Below are 16,779 nucleotides of genomic sequence, written 5' to 3'. Positions count from 1 at the left end.
CTCACAGTGGGGCTTATATGGAGGTGTGTGCTGATGACTTTATGGATATGTGAACGTCTCCAGGATGCTGAGTGTAACCCTCCTGGTGCAAGGAGCCTTTGCCATCTTTTAAGATGGTGCCCCCTGCCACTTGTACTTGATTATGTCTCTGGTTAAACATGGCTTGGTAGGTCTGAAGCAGGATTGACAAAGACTTGGGTGAAGCCATCTGCTCCTCTTCTCTCTTAGTAGCTTTGAATGCTGCAACCTCTCTCCCTGTGGAAGCTCAATCTTCTTTCATGTGACTACTTTCCAAGAGTTTTGTATTTGTGTTGGCAGAAGTTAGAATCTGGAGAGCAGTATTTCTTGTGGATTAATTGTCAGAATAATTATGTTGTAGAATAATATGCATGATTGATACTTAATATATCCGTCTCCAGGGAGCTGGAGGGCTTCATCGATCTGATGAGATGAGTCAGTTGGTTGTTTAGGAAAAGAATTTGGTACAGAAAGCCAAGCTGTCCTGATTATAAAGGCAAAGCGCAGCCACCTTGATCATATAGGATACTATACCAAGAAGTCTTCCACTAGACACACCTCAGGAAGTTGCCAGTCTTTAGGAGGTACAGGGCAGCCGGTGACAACCAGTAACATGTCCTCATGTTCCAATACCACTGACTCAGAACGGATCTCCCTAGACTACACAGGGACATGCTGATGTCTCTCCCTGCCCTCTTGCTACCCCCACTGGTACCAGTTTGAAGGTCACTGGCTCAAGAGCAGGTTCTAACAGTTCTGTATGCCTCCTCCTCTTGATGCTGCTGCTGCTGCTGCGTGTAGCCTCTCAGTGTGGGTGGTGTCCACAGAAGGAGGATGCCTTATTTATTTTGGGTCTGTGAGCTTGCGTAATGTGCCTATTTAACACTCTCCTAAAAGCGCTTTTTCAGCACATGAGCAAGTAACAAAGCCCACTAAATCCTGCCTCTTCTGGGCACAGTGGGCTGTTTGAGGTTGTTCCCGCCACTGGGTATTTATGGACCAGGGCTGGAGTTATGACATTTATCTCTGTTGCTTAGGGCACTGATATATATCTGCCTGCATCTCCCACAGAGAGCTGCACCTTATCTTGAGAGAGGGAGATGAGAGTGCACCCATAACTCATCTTAGCACCCAGACTCCTAGTGTGGAAAACCACATCACCTCCTGTTCACCTCCTAGCCAGAGGCTCTGGGTAAGGATAGGGAGGTAGGTGCACATGACTATACATCCAATGGAGCCTTTGATAGTAAAATTATCTAAGACTTAACATAGGAGGGTGCAAAAAGATGCAGCTCTTAACAGGCTCTCCTTTAGGTACCCTGTCTGGACCTGCCTTCAGCATATTCTCAGGAATTCATGCATTTTGTAGAATCTGTTTGTTCCAACCCTGCTTCACAGTGATGAGTGTCAGCTTCACTGGCCTATCTTTTCAGCCATTTGCATAGTGTATGTCTCATTGTAAATTCTGTGTTTGTGAGTGCCAACTGGACAGAAACCCATGGGGTAGTCCCTTGCTAGCTCTCTACCCCATTTCCCCCTTCGTGGCTCTGCATGCTTCCTGAGGTGAAGAGCTTAGAAACCCTATTGCCCCAGTTTCCTTACTGTATGTAGCATGCTACATCAGAAGAATGCATCAGACAACATCAGCAATACTAGGTAAATAGTTGACCCAGGAGCATCTGAATACAGCTGGGGTAAGGTATGGGCTCTCTCCAGAACTTCGTGTGTGAAGCACGTGGAAAGAGCGGTCAAGAGGGTCCTGAGACCAGTTTCTAGGTCTGTCAACAGTTACGGCTGGCCTGCTGTCGAGCTCCACGGGCAAGCACAAACCATAGTAATGAATAGATCAACTCCTGGTCACTCCAGGCATGAGCGGGGTCTTTCAAGCTTTGTGGTGACCCGGGTGTAATAATCTTCAGAGTTTGTGGTTTTTGAAGAGGGGGGCAATTTTTCTTGTTTCTGTCACATTCTATCACACGGCATTTGCTTCTTAGCATTTTCTCCTCAGCATTCTGGGCCCGTAGCCATGAAGGCAGGGAGTGTCTCAGGCATGGTTTAGGACAATCTACAGTGACCATTTCTCTGAAGGAAAACCTGGGGAGGCCTCCTAGCATCTCTCAGCATGTTCTTCAAAGTTCACTGAGCAGTGGAGCAACAAAGAATGAAGTCACAATGGTCTTGTAGTTTTCCTGCAGAGGTATCTTGCTAAGTTGTCCCCGTGGTTTCTAAGCTATAGAACAGAAAAATGGCAGTGTGAAACCCACTTAAAGTCCTGTAGAGGCAGCAAAGTAGCCATTGATGCCTGGTAGAATGTCTTGTCCTACATGGGTTCTCAGCTTCCTGAGGAACACCCACCATAAGTGGGTGAGACCAATTGAATGGGCAGACCATTGGGAGAATCCCTTTGATGAATAAATCTCACTCCCTTTCCTTGTTCCTAGGAAGCCACAACTGCCATTATGTTGATCCAGAACAGTATCTGATGGTATGGCCTCTAGTTAATGCCTATTAGTGGGCATTCTGGGAAGCATTGGGCTTGAGATTCCTCTTCTAAGAGGTCACATCTTGATCCACATCCACAAGGCAGAGAGATGGAGAGAGAGAGAGAGAGAGAGAGAGAGAGAGAGAGAGAGAGAGAGAGAGAGAGAGAGAGAGAGAGAGAGAACCAGAAATCTCAGGAGTCTTTTGAAACTTCAAAAAAAGACCCATCCAGATTCAAGTTTCAGTTCATCTACTAACAACTTCATCTCTGTCTAGTCACATGGTCTTTTCAACCTAGCATTTAGTGGGAAACAGTGTTCATAAATGCTTTTACATGCTTTACAATGAATAATTTTATCCACGTAAGAAATCTGTTTTCATTTTAACTTTTATCCTTATTTTACTGAGGAAAAAAGCCCAGCCATACATAGCCATGCATGATGGCCCTGAAACACAAAACCCTGACACTCTGCATTTGTACGAGGTAGCAGGGATATAAATAATAGAATCTTGCAGGACTGGGATTCAGGTTCCCAAAAGAGGTCCAGGCTTGTGTGAGAATCTATCTGAAAGCCCCTGGATAACATGGAGTCTCATCTTCAGGTGATGCTTGTTTTCAGCTATGCTTCTGCTCAGAGTATCTGCTGGTTATCTGTGGAGCTCTCCCTGACAGCAACCATCTCCTTCCTTCCCTGTAGAATGCAAGAAGAAGGGTGAGCTGCAGGAGAGTAAGCCTCCAGACAACATGTTGGAGGCATAAGGTATGAGGCTAGAGTAGAGCCAGTAACTTATCTGCCCCTGGATTCTCCACGTACATAGGAAATGTGACTTAAAATGAGAGCTAAAAATGCAAAGATGATGAGAAAGAGCGTGCAGTATGCTAGTATGTTCATGCATTACCACCCTTAGTGCAGTTCTAAGGCAGTGTTCAATTAGCCAATTAATAAAAATGAATATGCCATCGGTAGTTACTTTTGTGTGGGGCTTTTGTTGCTGCTAAATTGGCTAATTTAACACCAACCTAGGATGATAGTGATGGTAATAGCAGCATCCTACGAGTTCAGGAGAAGGTGGGGCAACTCTGTGTGCCCTGTGCACTCTGAATAAGTGGAATGTAATCCATTGCTAGATATCCGGTGGTAGTGTGTTCCGAAAGATCTGCATAGGTCCTGGGGATGCCACTTAGGCGTTTTCCCCACACACTCTATCGAAGTCATTTTTCTGCCCACTCACAAAGCTGTCTATATATTTATTCATCCTGGAATGCCATGTTAACAGTGGCTTTCCATTCTAGGCATAGTACAAGCTGGTTCTTACTCTGGCCTGCCTACCCCTCCCTAAGTTTCCTCTCTTGCCTCATCTTCTGTGTATCCCACTCCACTGTTTATTCCTGAATGGAGACCTTTGGGCTTTGCAGCCTTTCCCCTGGATAACTCAGTTTTCCCATTTTGGTCAAATGCAACCTTCTTCATAAAGTCTTTTCTCTCCAGCTTTAGAACTGCAAAAGAGCTCAGCACCTTGTCATGCTTAAGCAGCCCATCCCCATCTCCAGGACTTTTCACCATCTAACACAGTGTATATGAAAAGCAAATACTCTAAACTAAATTCTGAGAAACATAAAGAAAAATGCCTGGCCCATAGTAAGCAGGACTTCTCAAGTCTTTGCTGAATGAGTATTCAGTGCTAATTTGCTAATGCTAATATTTCAATGTAGTCCCCTATGGTACGAAATATGGAAAAGAATGTCGTAAGTATAGACTTTTATTTCTTTCTTACTAGTTGGCAAGCATCCAGTCCATTGTGTTCTCTGCTCCTGGTCACTTGTCCCTTGCTTCCACTCGTCTGTCCATCCTCACCTAGATGAGAAGATGGAGAAGGCTGCTGTCTTGGCTGTTCCCATCCGCCCTGCGGAGTTGACTAGATGGCATGATAGAAAGGGTCCGATGATACCTCTGCTTTCGCCACTTCTTTCTCTGGTCCATGGAACAATCAATATCTAGGCTAGTATTACTATTGCTGACATAGGCACCCCGTTTTCTCAAGCTTCTAGAGCAGAGCTCATTGATTTACTAGTCATGTTGTGAGCCTTGGCATTACTCTCCCTACTTACCAAGTCATTAGTTGCAACAGCTAGAAGTGACCCCAACTCCCCCGCATACTTTCTTTGGAAACACTCTTTGAAAGTTGACACTGTGTCATCATGTCTCCCACCAAAGAGCCACTCCTGTGACTTGGGGGGGAGGTGGCATTTCCTCACTGTCATCATGAGTGACATATACATTTTGTTGAGGAGCAGAAAGGCCCTAGCTGAGGTTAATTAACAATAAGTGTATAATGAAGTCCAGTCAGTCTGGCTATATGGCTTTTTCTAATTCAGTTATGTTATACAGCTGGGGACATTCGAGCTGAGACAGTAGACACTGAATCTGTATTCACCATGGTCCTTCTGTGTTGATCTGTGAAATATAAATGGACCAGGTTCCATCTATATTCAGATCTTCTCTGAGTGATACTTTAGTGGGAGATTAGGACTAGACTCTGAGAGTCTTTAAGGGATTATATCAAATGCTGCAGTGTTACAGTGAAATTGGAACCTACCAGCTGCCCTGGAACATCCAGACATGAAGCCAAGGGGAATCCCTGGAGAAGTTAGATATTTGGGAGAGTTCTCTAGTGCCTAGTGTGCCCTTTCTTAACCTCTGAACGTGTGGCATTGGCAAGTATTTGGTTTCAGAGTAGAGCCCAAACCCTAAAATGTCAACCTTCTGTCCTCTTGGTGACAAAGAGCCTTAATTGGACCGTGGAAACCCATTTGTGTATATGGCCATTCTATAGCATTTTTTTCAGATACTTTATTAAATCTGTAGGTAGTACAAAATACAAGTTTACCTACTTTACACAACTAAAACTGCTTGGTTCCTTTAGTGAGATAATATTCTAAAATGCAGTGAGTGCTCTCCCTCTGTCCACAAGAAGTATGTTTCAAGACTCCTCATGGATAAATGACACTGAAAAGAATACCAAGCTCTATGCATATTCACTTTTTTATGTAACTCTTTATGATAAAGTTTAATTTATAAACCAGGTATGAATGTGGATTCGAGTCTCTTTGATCCTCCCCCTCTCCCCTTTCTCTCAATGTCCTATTGTTTTTTACTTTTTCACCTGAAGGAAGCACTTCACAGCATCTCTGGAATATTTTGAGTTGTCAGCCTCAATATTCTTGCACTTGAGGGTCACTATTAAGTAAATGAGGGCTACTTGAACACAATGATGTGATACCACAGCAGTCAAACCTTATCCGCATGGACACTGCTTAGTGACTATGGGCAGTTACTGAGATTCAGCACACAACTCAGGCTGTTATGCCATATAGATAAAGGGAGACTATTGCTGCCTAAATATACTTTTAAGATAATTAGTAGCAGTTTTTTTCATACTGTAAATACAAATGGCATTTACTTCATTTACTTGCATAGTCTTTGCAAATGAAGCTGCATGATATTGAAATCTTGATTTAGACTGCTTCATTCTGAACTACGTGAAAAGCAAGTGTGGAAATAGAAGAAACCTTAAGATGATAGCAAAACAAATAAATTAAATTCTTGATTGTTTGCTACTGTTAAAAAGTGCACAAACACTCATTTTTGAGAAAGGAGGGAGAAAAGCAAAATCTCAGCCAAAACCACCAGAAATTTGAACACTACTTCTGCCGCGTGAGATCATCTCATCAGCCTCATTTTCTTCTCTTGCCATCATCAGCTTCTGTTTGTTCTGATGCTTCAATTTTAGTATCTTCGCATCTTATGAAAGCAGAAAGAGTGCCTGGATGGGTCAAGCTTCTCTCCCATTCTCTCAACCAGAAAAACTCAACACAAATGTCGTGTCCACTCTTAGCAGACCTTGGAGACCTACTGGGAAGCAGAGATATGTAGTTTATCAAATGAGGTACAGAGGTTGTCCATCTCAACACACACACACACATTCACTCACTCAGGGAACAGCTAGCTTACTGTTCTCTTCTTGAACTGACCAGCCTGACTTGTCTCAGCACCTTCTGTGAGGGATAAAAACTGATCCCGTAGCATATTTAGTGACATACTGCATAACTCATAGAAAGTAGCAGTAGTGTATGGAAACAGGATAGCTACATTAGTGCACATAAGGTGTGCATTTTCTTACTATTATTAAGAAGAAAAGGTAATTCCAGAGTGCTAGCATAAAGCTGAAAAACTCATTGCATAAGGGAACATGATAGATTCTCTCACTACTTAGAATTGCTGTGCTGGAAGGAAGATGGGGAGCAGGAATGAATATAATCAAATAAATTAAGCCTTGAAACCCAAATAGTGCTGGATAACCAAGCTGATTACAAATCAAACAGAGAAGTGTTTGCTAAAGAATATGTAAGCTTAGTTGAAGCTCAATGAAATGAGACTCTTTGTACATATGTGTATATTTCTCTTGACATGTGCAAAGAGTTGTTGCATTTCCCTTGGTTGCAGACTTCTTTGACACAGAACAGCATCCTTCCATGAAGAAAATACTAAAGAGCATGTTCTGTCAAATGGCAAAGGCTAACATTTATCAGATGTAGACAAACCTATTCACAGCAGAATATGTGTTTTTCTGTTTACTTTTAAAGATTCTTTTGTGTTTGATGTGTGTATGTATACTTGTGTCTTGTGTGTTCATACACGTAATTGGTCTGTGAGAGAGAGTTTTCTATATATTATTCCTGGAAGATCGGGTCATGGTATGGGACATAATAACCTGGCCCCATTGGCAGCCCTGACAACCCTGTGATGTAGTCTATGTAGCCATTTTGTAGATGAGGGGCTTATCTCTGTCACAAGCTGTTAGTGGCATAAGCAGGGACTTCATTCTCCGGAGCAGTGGCTCTCAAGCTTTCTAATGCTTTGACTCTTTAATACAGCTCCTCATGTTGTGGTGGCCTCCAACCATAAAATTATTTTTGTTGCTACTTCATAACTGTTGGTTAGTTATGAATCATAATATAAGTATTTTTAGAGATAGTGGTTTGCCAGAGGGGTTGTGGCCCATTGATTGAAAAACCGCTGCACTGGAGTCTCTGCTCTACATTTTGACTCTAACGTACAATGTTCTTAGCCTGCCTTTGTTGAACTGCTGTCTCTCACCTCAAAATGAAAGTTATATTGGGCATCAGTTCAACCACCACTATAATCTCCTAGATTGTTTAGAAAACTGGAGTAAAATATATTTGACCTCAAGTTAAAACTCTCTCTCTCTCTCTCTCTCTCTCTCTCTCTCTCTCTCTCTCTCTCTCTCTCTCTCTCTCTCTCTCTCTCTCAGTACTCTACTGGGCCTATTTTTCCTTAAACTGTTAAATAGTGTTAGAACAAAATGATTATGTTCCAACCCCAACAAAGAGATTGAGGCAGCTTTTTTAAAGATTTTTAAAATTATTTTAAAGTGTGTGTGCGTGCGCACGCGTGCGTGCCCGTGTGTGTGTGTGTGTGTGTGTGTGTGTGTGTGTGGTGTACACATGAGTGAAGGTGCCTGTGGAAGCCAGGGGCAAGGTGTCCATTTGGAGCAATGTAGATGGTGACTTATAAGGGATGTCCCATGAGTAGCAGAATCCTTCTGCCGTCAGAAACATTGAGAGCATCACTTGGTCACCCTCCCTTCTTTTCCCTGACTAGGAAGACTGGAGAAGTCAGGAGGTCTCGACAGCATGCTGAAAAGCTGGTCTCCAGATTAGAGAGATAGCACTCCCATTTTCAGTAGAATCAGATTTCCTCACTGGCTTCCAGAGAGAAAACTCTGTGTCACATTAATGCTGCCTGCACAAGTTATGCTGCCAGGGATGCGGGTGGTTTAAAAAAAAAAAAGCATTACTCAGTTTGCCAAAATGATGATGGAGAAAATCAGCAAGGAATGTGATTTCTGCTTTCATGTAACTGGCATTTGTTGTCATCCCTGCTGTATGTTTCCAGGAGCATGAGAAACTGCAGCTTGATTCTCTCCCTTCCTGAGTTCCCAGCTGTTGTCTGCTCTTCCTGCTTCGCAGGTCTCAGCCAGGAGCACGTCCTGGGATCTGGATGCTGGCCCTGCTTCCTGTTCGTCACCCTGCCACTGCTTGCCCATACCTACTCTTGCCATGCCCTTTATAATCAAGTGTTCTCTTACTGTGTTGTTCCCATCCATACTTACTTTTTCTTGGTGTGTTCTGCTTTTATATTTGAATGTGACTACTCTTCATCTCCCAAGAAACTAACCTTAGCGTATTTCCAAGAGTTAGTTAGCCCTTGAGTTTAGTGAAGTCATGCGCTTGCCCATCTCTGGTGTGGCCATTTTCAAACAGTGACTTTGACAATGATTAAGCAAGTAAACTAAAACTTAAGGAAAAACTAGTTTTCCATGAGGATTCATTTATGGAATAACACTTTCTTTTCCACGGTATTTTCCCATGTCCCTTACCTCATTCCCTTGGGTGCTTATTCTGGTGCTTTTCAAGAAGAGCTGTTGTTACTGCATAACAAGTCAATATCAGAGGCTCGGTGATGACGTTGCTTGGCCAAGGTCACACGGCTTCATTAAGACTGGAACCCACACTTCCTACTTAGGCATTTCCTGCCTTGTCTCTTTAGGGACAGAGGGAGGAGAGCAATTTGATTTGTCCTTTTTGGATGTCAGAACAATGTTTCTTTTTTTAAAGGAATATTTTAAGCTTTTCAATTCCAATCTTACATTGAGACAAGTTCTTTATTCTCCTGCCAATGAATTACGACCTCCTGTCAATCAAATATCTCCATCTCTCTTTAACCCATTCTACTCTGTTTTAGAAGTGATCTCAACAACAGAAGCTGTGGCTCATGTTATTTGATACACATATGTAATATAGTAAATTCCATTTCCCTAAGAGATGGAACTTAAAGACTATTGTAAGATGTGGCTGATTATAAAATAGCCCACTCTTAACCCTTAGCTTCCTTTGAATTTCTGCTCAGAAGGTTTGATGATTAGATATCTTCAGAGGGAAAAATACTGCTGCGAGAATGGTTCTGAGATAGCTCACAATTTTAATTAAAACTAAATCTGACTGATAACATTTTGAAAAGCTGTGTTTAAATAGTGGTTATACAGAGTTGAAAAGATCATTTTTATGTCTGTGAAATTACAACAAAATGTATTTGGGAAGAACATGCATGGGATACTGATGGTTTTCTAGGACCAGATCCTTGCAAGTCTGAGAAGCAAGAGAATAACAGAATTACTCTTGTGGTTTCCCAAAGGCAGCAGAGTAGAAATTGAGAGTGATTTTCTGGTGCTTTCAGGGTTTCTATGAGATTCAAGGGCAACTAAGATGCTAAGCATCCACATGGAGGAATTGTTGCACCCCAAAGGCCACACTGATGGTTCTCAGAGGCAGACGACGCTTTCCTTACTTTTGTCCTGCATCTCAAATGCTCGACTGTCGGTCTGTCATTGGAAACATCACGAGCATCCACAAACCCTCGCATGGCTGTGCTTGAGCATGTTTCTCTAGCTGGCCTATACTCTGCTTCCTCAGTGCTCCAATAGGTTCAACTTAGGCACCTCTCCTTTATTTAACCTATCTTTGCTTTATTTTTCTCATGTGCAAATTATAGTAGCCCTAAGCATTACATAGCAAGGTACATGTTTTTCAAAAGTACTTACACTTGATCCAATACCCAACACAACAGAAGCTAAGATTCACAGTGCTTTAGCATTTTATGCTAATTTCTTCTTAAATATGCTGTCTGCTATCTTCATGCACTTTGGAACCCTTTTAATTACATGTGAGCTTAGTTCCTAAAATGTTATTTGAAGCGTCCACAATATCAGATTATCTCAATATTCAGGAAAAGATATCCAAAGTCAGAATTCTACAAGATAAATCAGGACTCCAGACAACTTGAATAAGATAAAGTACATTCAGCTTGAACTGATAGGATCCAGCAGAAACACCTGCCTGTTAAAAGATAGGGCTTATACTCTGTACTTGATTGCTGTGTGAACTTGTGTAGGTCATTGAACTGCTCTAATTTCTAGTTCCCACCACTGTCATTGATGAAGAACTAAACCATTTCTAAGGTTCTTTCCAGGTGTAAAATTCTGTGATTCTGTGAATGTTTAGTTGATGTGTAATGGTGCCTTTAATCTATTTATAGTCCAGCAGAGAAACCTGAGCATTTATGATTTTTCAAATTGCCCTGTAGGCTCTGAGTATCATGGAACTATGGTTCCATGTGCTTTCTAGGCCCTTTACACCGATTTTATCCGTCCCTACCTTAGAAATTAAGGATGGGCTGGAAGAGAGTAGGGGACCCAATGAAACTGCATGAAAATCTTTATGTGTGCATCAATTTCTTGAAGCAAAGATAGAGTGCCTTCTTAGTTCCTGAGAATGGACATGCGTCGCAGTCATCAATAACTGATCTGTGAGGCACAGTCCAAACCACCTAGCCTGGACACAGGCCCTTCTGAGACGAGGGTACCTTGACTTTCATACTGTCCCTCTAGCAGCGGCCAGCTACCTGTCATACCAAACCATTTGTCCCTTTGAATAACAATGCCTTTTCCGTCCATTTCTGGTAACCACCTTTTCATTTTTTTAATCTACCCAGGGAGAAAGCCTTCAACTTTGTAAGATTTGTAAAAGATTAGAAAACAAGGTGAATAGCAAAGAAATAGCTACACAGTCAGCCGGCAAAAGAAGCTGGGAGACTGGATGCTGGGAGAAGTCTTCAGAAGGAAGGACTGGGGGCATGGCTCAGTGACTGTGCCAGGGAGTAAATGTTACTGATGCAATTCTGTAAGCAGGTTCTTTCAATCTATAGGCACCATCTGATTTGCTGGGATCTCCACATGGTACAGGTATGGGCCAGGCACTGATACTGTTCATCTCCCTGTGGATAGGTATTAGAGACTCTGCAACTGCCCCATTCACTACCCTGTCCCCCAGCTTTCTTCTCTGAGTTCCTAAGATCTTTGCCTGTCCTCCATAATGAACTGCATGGGTTCTTATGAGAGGTAATGTTAGCGTCTCTCCTCACTACTTGCTCAAATCTAGTTGAGTAGACTTTTTCTATAGTAAGAGGTTGCTAAATGGTGGTGTTGCATTTATTTACCAGGTAGTTACTAACTGGGCAACCTCCTCGCCTCAACCTCCTTGGGCGTCTTCTCACTAAGGAAGCTTGGGCTCAACTACCATATTGTAGCTGCCTTGAAAACCCAGCTCTGCCAGACAGCGCTGCCTCTCTGGGAATGCCACTGTCCTCCAGCAAGCTGGGTGGCTTCTTCCCTTACATAAGATGTGTGTGCTAGCAGAGAAGAGCTGCCTGAGTGCGTGTTTAGCAAAGATGATTTGTGTGGAGTTATTTTGAGACCCCAGGGGAGAGAATGGCAGCCAAGCCCTGCAGTATTTTAAACCATATCACTCATCTACAAAGATTAATATGTCACAACATCTCTGTTAAAAGGGAAATAAGAATGTAGGGGCCACAAACTATGAATGCCAGCTCTCTGTGCACACACAAGGTCACTTCAGTGGTTTGGATCCATCGTGATCCCTTGGAGTTTTTCACACTATTTCCTCACTCCTGCCTTTCCTGCAGATCCCTGGTGAATGTCTGTGATGTTCACCACTGCCTCTGGAAGAGAAATCTGATACTTTCCTGTTCCCTAGGCATGGGGCAGGTAGGTGTCTGGATATGCAGAGAAGTAATAGTCCATATGCTGGCAGTCCAGAGCACTCCTGTCATTATTGACGGAACTTGATGCTCTGGGCTGGCTAGAAGAGATTCACTCCAAGCACCCACCTGTCCTCTTGACTCCAGCATGAACAACTGTCTGCTGAGACTGAGAGAATCACAAAACAAAGGATGCTCTAGTTTAGTGACCTTAGGAACAACAGCCTCCATCTGAAACACTTACCTTGGTTTTGTTTTTCTTGTGGCTGTTGCGCTGTGGAATTTGCCTCATCAGGCCCACCCTTTCTTGCCAGCCATCCTCTTTGCCATTCAGGAACTGGTACCTCCTAGAAAAGCTGCCTGGGATGGAAGTGCTGACACGTGTGGTTATATAGCCTTAGAATAGCATTTCAGAGAGTTAATCACCTTCTTCTGATGTAGAGGGAAGCATTAGGAGGCCATAGAATGCCCTGGTAGTTGATAAATATTGAAAAACAAAGCCCAGGAAGATACCTATCCAGGACTAAGCACTTTTATTTTGCTTTGTTTTATATTCAAACAGCACATATGATTATCTTAGTGACCAAACCTATGGGCACCAATAATATTTGTTACTACATCAAATAGATAACCATCTAGCTTGCAGCTTCCCAGATTCTCGAAGGTTCTGCAAGGCCCTATAATTCTCTTTATAATTTAGGGATCTTGTCACCAGCCTCTTGCATATACTCCAGCATTGTACATAGTAGAAATGATATGGATGGTGGCAGAGCTTAGAAGAAGCAGTGAGATTGATTGATTGATTGACTGACTGACTGACTGATTGATTGAATGCAAGTATATGTGAGAGAGGTAGAAAGAAAGCCAGCATTTATCCAGGTGTGCAGGATGGTGAAAAGGAGCAACCACACAGCATGGGACTTTGGAGGAGATCAGCAGAGTATGCCTAGAAGAGGGTAGAGTAGCCCTTCTCCCAGGAATGATGACGGTATGAGCAAGGTTGACAGCTACGGCTGTCCTGCACTGCTGTCTTACAGGTGCTCCCACTGTACCTGTGATAGGTAGACACAGCCTGCTCTCAAGCTTTCTGAGCGACCAGGGTCTTTGGAACAGCCACCATCTCTCCATGTTAGGCTCCTGTATATGATTTCAGTCCTAGGAAAGGCCAACACTGTTTCTTCAGCCCCTCTCCCCTCACTCTTCTCCTTCCCCTTCTGTGCCCTCTTTCCTTGGGTAAGTAAGCACATACATGTGTGCACTCACACATGCTCTTACATCCTGTCTTCCCCCACCCTGCCCTACACCTGCGATCTTGGCCGTGGTTATGCGCCAGGCATCAGTATCAAGGAATGAGTGGGACTGAGAGCTGTGTTCAGGAAATTTCACTCTCCTGCAGCCCTAAGCACTCAACTACCCCCACCCTCTACCCCACACACACTTGGCTTGTGTATCCTGAGTTTAGGCAGCTTTCTGCCCATTCCTCAGTAGTACAGCCGTTTGCATGGTAGGGCCATCTTCTGGCCCTGGATGGACAGGCACAACCCATCATCTCCTGTTCATCTCAGGAAACTGGTCTTTCTAGGACTTGATGCTCCCTTCTTGCTGGCCTCATCTTTCTCCCATTTCCCAATCGGAGCTTTCTGCCCAGTGTCACAGTTCAATGCTGACAGCTTTGTGCCGTTGCTCCTATATGACAGGAACTAAAGCCTTACTAAGTGCACATTATGCCTTCCTTCCCTGAGCGCTGGTCCAGTGGTGCCTGAGTGGTGCAGTGCTGCGGCATCAGTGAAAACTAAAGATCCTTCTCAGTGAAAACTAAAGATCCTTCTCGTTCCCCCTCAGGTCTTCCAAACAGGATATAATTGCTTCAGTCGAGCAGTCTTTCTCTGAATTCTGCAAAGTGGATTCTGGGCAGTGGTTTGGATTTGCTGTTCCTTTTATCCCCCAGAGAGCTTGACTGCGAGAAGGAAATGAATAGGCTGCTTGTCACAACATCAGTAGGGTCTTCACTGTGCCTTGGGCTGCTGCTGAGAGATGAGAATGGAAATGGGCTGGAAAGGGGGCCAGTGAAGGCCAGAAGTCTCTGAGAGAACAGGCCCGCCTCCCCCACCTCTAGGGGGCGCTTTTCCTCTGTCGCTGTAGCTTCCTGCCTAGAGTAGGGCAGGAATTGCACACCATCGCACCTTCCCCACCCCCACATCTTCCCTAAAGCAGCTCAGCTCTATGCTCCTGAACCTGACTCACAGTGCAAGGAAAGTGCTCCCCACTGTACACTCCACACCCCATTAGACCTTTTTAATTAAATCAACCAGAAAGCTATTTCCAGATGGAAGACTTCATATTATGTAGGTTTAAAGAGGGAAAAGAATGAGAGAGTAGGAAATCAAAACTCTTGTCTCATGGGGGGTCTTGAGAATGTTTAGCCTAGAGAAAATAAGACGTAAGAATGAGAAAAAATAGATGTTGTGTCTTCAAATATTTGAAGGCTGTCAGATGGGTACTAGAGGTTTTATATGGTCCCAAGGAATTACACAAAGTCTTATAGGGCCTGGAATACCAGATTGTTGAATTCTGATATTATTTGGTGAAGTACAGGATGCCACTCAAGGGTTTTGAGCAAAGCGTGTGCTTTAGAATATTATTCTGGTAACTGTGTGTATGAAAAAAAATCTCTATAGAGGAAAATGGAGGGCAGACAGGGAAACCAGAAGATTCTTTGCAAAGCAAGCACTGGTTCGTGTGAGTAGAGAAGGAGAGAAGCAAGGGGTAGTGAGTGACGTTTCCAGCATGGGAGAGATGATAAACCAGAAGCAGAGAGCACGGGTGAGAAGCAGCAAAGAAGGGTTCAGCTGAGGTGCACTTAATCAGGGTATCCGTTGGGCGCCTCTGGCAGACATTCAGAATTGGACATCAGTGGTTGGAGGACAGTTCAGGATTCTGTGAGTCTTGCTCTCCATGATCGTCACCACAACAAAGGTTAAGAGTAGGTGGGAATAGGAATGGGGATACAAAGGCAGACAGAACCAGAACCTTTAATCACAGCACTAGGCAGGCAGATCTTTATGGATTCAAAGCTAGCCTGGTATACAAAGAGAGTTCCAGGATAGCCAAGGCTACTTGATAAACAAAATAAGACCCTGTCTCAAAAAAACAGGTAGGGATGGTGCTTGCCTATCATATACAAAGCCCTCTGTTTGATCCCCAGCCCTGCACAAAACCAGGTATGGCAGTGTCCTATGATTCCAGTACTTGGGAGGAAAGAGGATCAGAATTTCAAGGTCATCCTTGACTATTCCAGGCCAAGCTAGGCTACTTGAAACCCTGTCAAGATAGAAGACAGGTCATGCAGCCCTGAATGCTGGAGCAAGTAAGGGAAGCTAGGAGAGGGACTGACACAGTATAGAATGCTGTCAAGACATCCGTCGTTCTCGCTTCTGTGAATTGAGAAGCAGGCCGAGTGTGAAGCTATAGGAACAAGAACTTCTGTGCAGTGGATGTGGCCAGAGATGGAAGAAGCTAAGGTGAGGAACAAAGAAAGGCAGCTGCTCATGGAATCTATAGCTGTGAATGTGTAAGTTTGAACTTCTGGGAGTGTGTGTTTGGAATGGGGAAATCTGAATCATGAATGAGGGGAACGGTGATGGCAGAGGCTACCATAGGACAGGGTCTAGGGGAGAGCAGTGAGGGAGTACAAACATTGCCTAGCCAAGGTCCTTCTCTTCTACATTCTAGATCGTGTGGATGTGGGACATTTTTTTACTAGTGATAATAGTCACACTGTCCTTACTGTTTGTTGTGTCACTGTTGTAATTCTAGGAGGTGAACCCTCTGCCTGCCTGGTTGTTTTCTTGTTATAGCAAATGACATCCTTGAGAATAAATGTTGGCAAACTTTCTGGAAGGGGCTAGACAATAAATAATTTATGCTTCTTGGCCTCGTGGTCACACTATTCACCCGTCTTTTTACCATGAAAACAGCCATAGACAGCAAGTGAATGCAGCCATCTTTTGACAAAGTTTCACTCATAGACTCCGAAATCTGAATCTCATTATTCTCAAATACCCCCAAATATTATTCTTTTGATTTTTTTCTTCCTCAGCCACACAAAAGTCTGTCATAATTTGTGAGCTATACAAAAATAGTGGTGGATCAGCTGGCAAATCTGTTAGTTAGAGGCCAGCCCCGTGTATGCAACAGCTTCTAAGCTAGTCAGGATGACGTAGTAAGACTGTATCTAGAAAAAGCAAAAACAGATGGTGAGCAGACTGTTCTCAGGACATTGTCTGTTGACCTCTGCTTCCGAGTGTGGTAACCCAAAAAGAAGCAGGGTTGGCGAGAGACATAAAGCCTGTAATCCCAGCACTTCGGCACTTGGGAGGTAGAGGCAAGGAAAGCCATGAGTTCTAGGCCAGCCTGAGTTACATAAGGAGGATTCTGTCTCAAGAATCAAACTTCTTCCCTTATCAGGACATACTGCTATGTCTATGTGTCCAAGATCAGTCTGTCCCTTTGGAGAGCAGTGTCTCTTCAGAACACCTTTGCCTGTCTGTTTCCTGGCTGTTGGCTCTGGTTCCTTCTTTAA

General features: G+C 43.6%; 1 protein-coding gene and 1 long non-coding RNA gene across 3 annotated transcripts in view; one reads left to right on the top strand and one right to left on the bottom strand.

The window, feature by feature from the left end:
• Positions 1–16,779, top strand: part of Snd1 (staphylococcal nuclease and tudor domain containing 1) — a 401,485-nt gene that overhangs the window by 280,491 nt on the left and 104,215 nt on the right. The window lies entirely within an intron of this gene.
• On the bottom strand, positions 2,733–16,671 carry LOC121132981. 2 transcript variants are annotated; one of them, XR_005869693.1, is made up of 5 exons: positions 12,442–16,671; positions 8,962–9,125; positions 6,207–6,413; positions 4,276–4,355; positions 2,733–3,191 (listed from the first exon to the last, which is right to left on the bottom strand). It is a non-coding gene; the product is annotated as an uncharacterized LOC121132981 (long non-coding RNA). The 2 variants fall into 2 exon arrangements; XR_005869692.1 differs by having other exon boundaries at positions 4,276–6,413.

The sequence above is a fragment of the Mesocricetus auratus genome, unplaced genomic scaffold (genome assembly GCF_017639785.1).
Source record: "Mesocricetus auratus isolate SY011 unplaced genomic scaffold, BCM_Maur_2.0 Super-Scaffold_100019, whole genome shotgun sequence".
NCBI classification, from domain to species: domain Eukaryota; kingdom Metazoa; phylum Chordata; class Mammalia; order Rodentia; family Cricetidae; genus Mesocricetus; species Mesocricetus auratus.
Note: the sequence above shows the minus strand (reverse complement) of the source record. Positions and strands in the feature narration are given on the sequence as shown.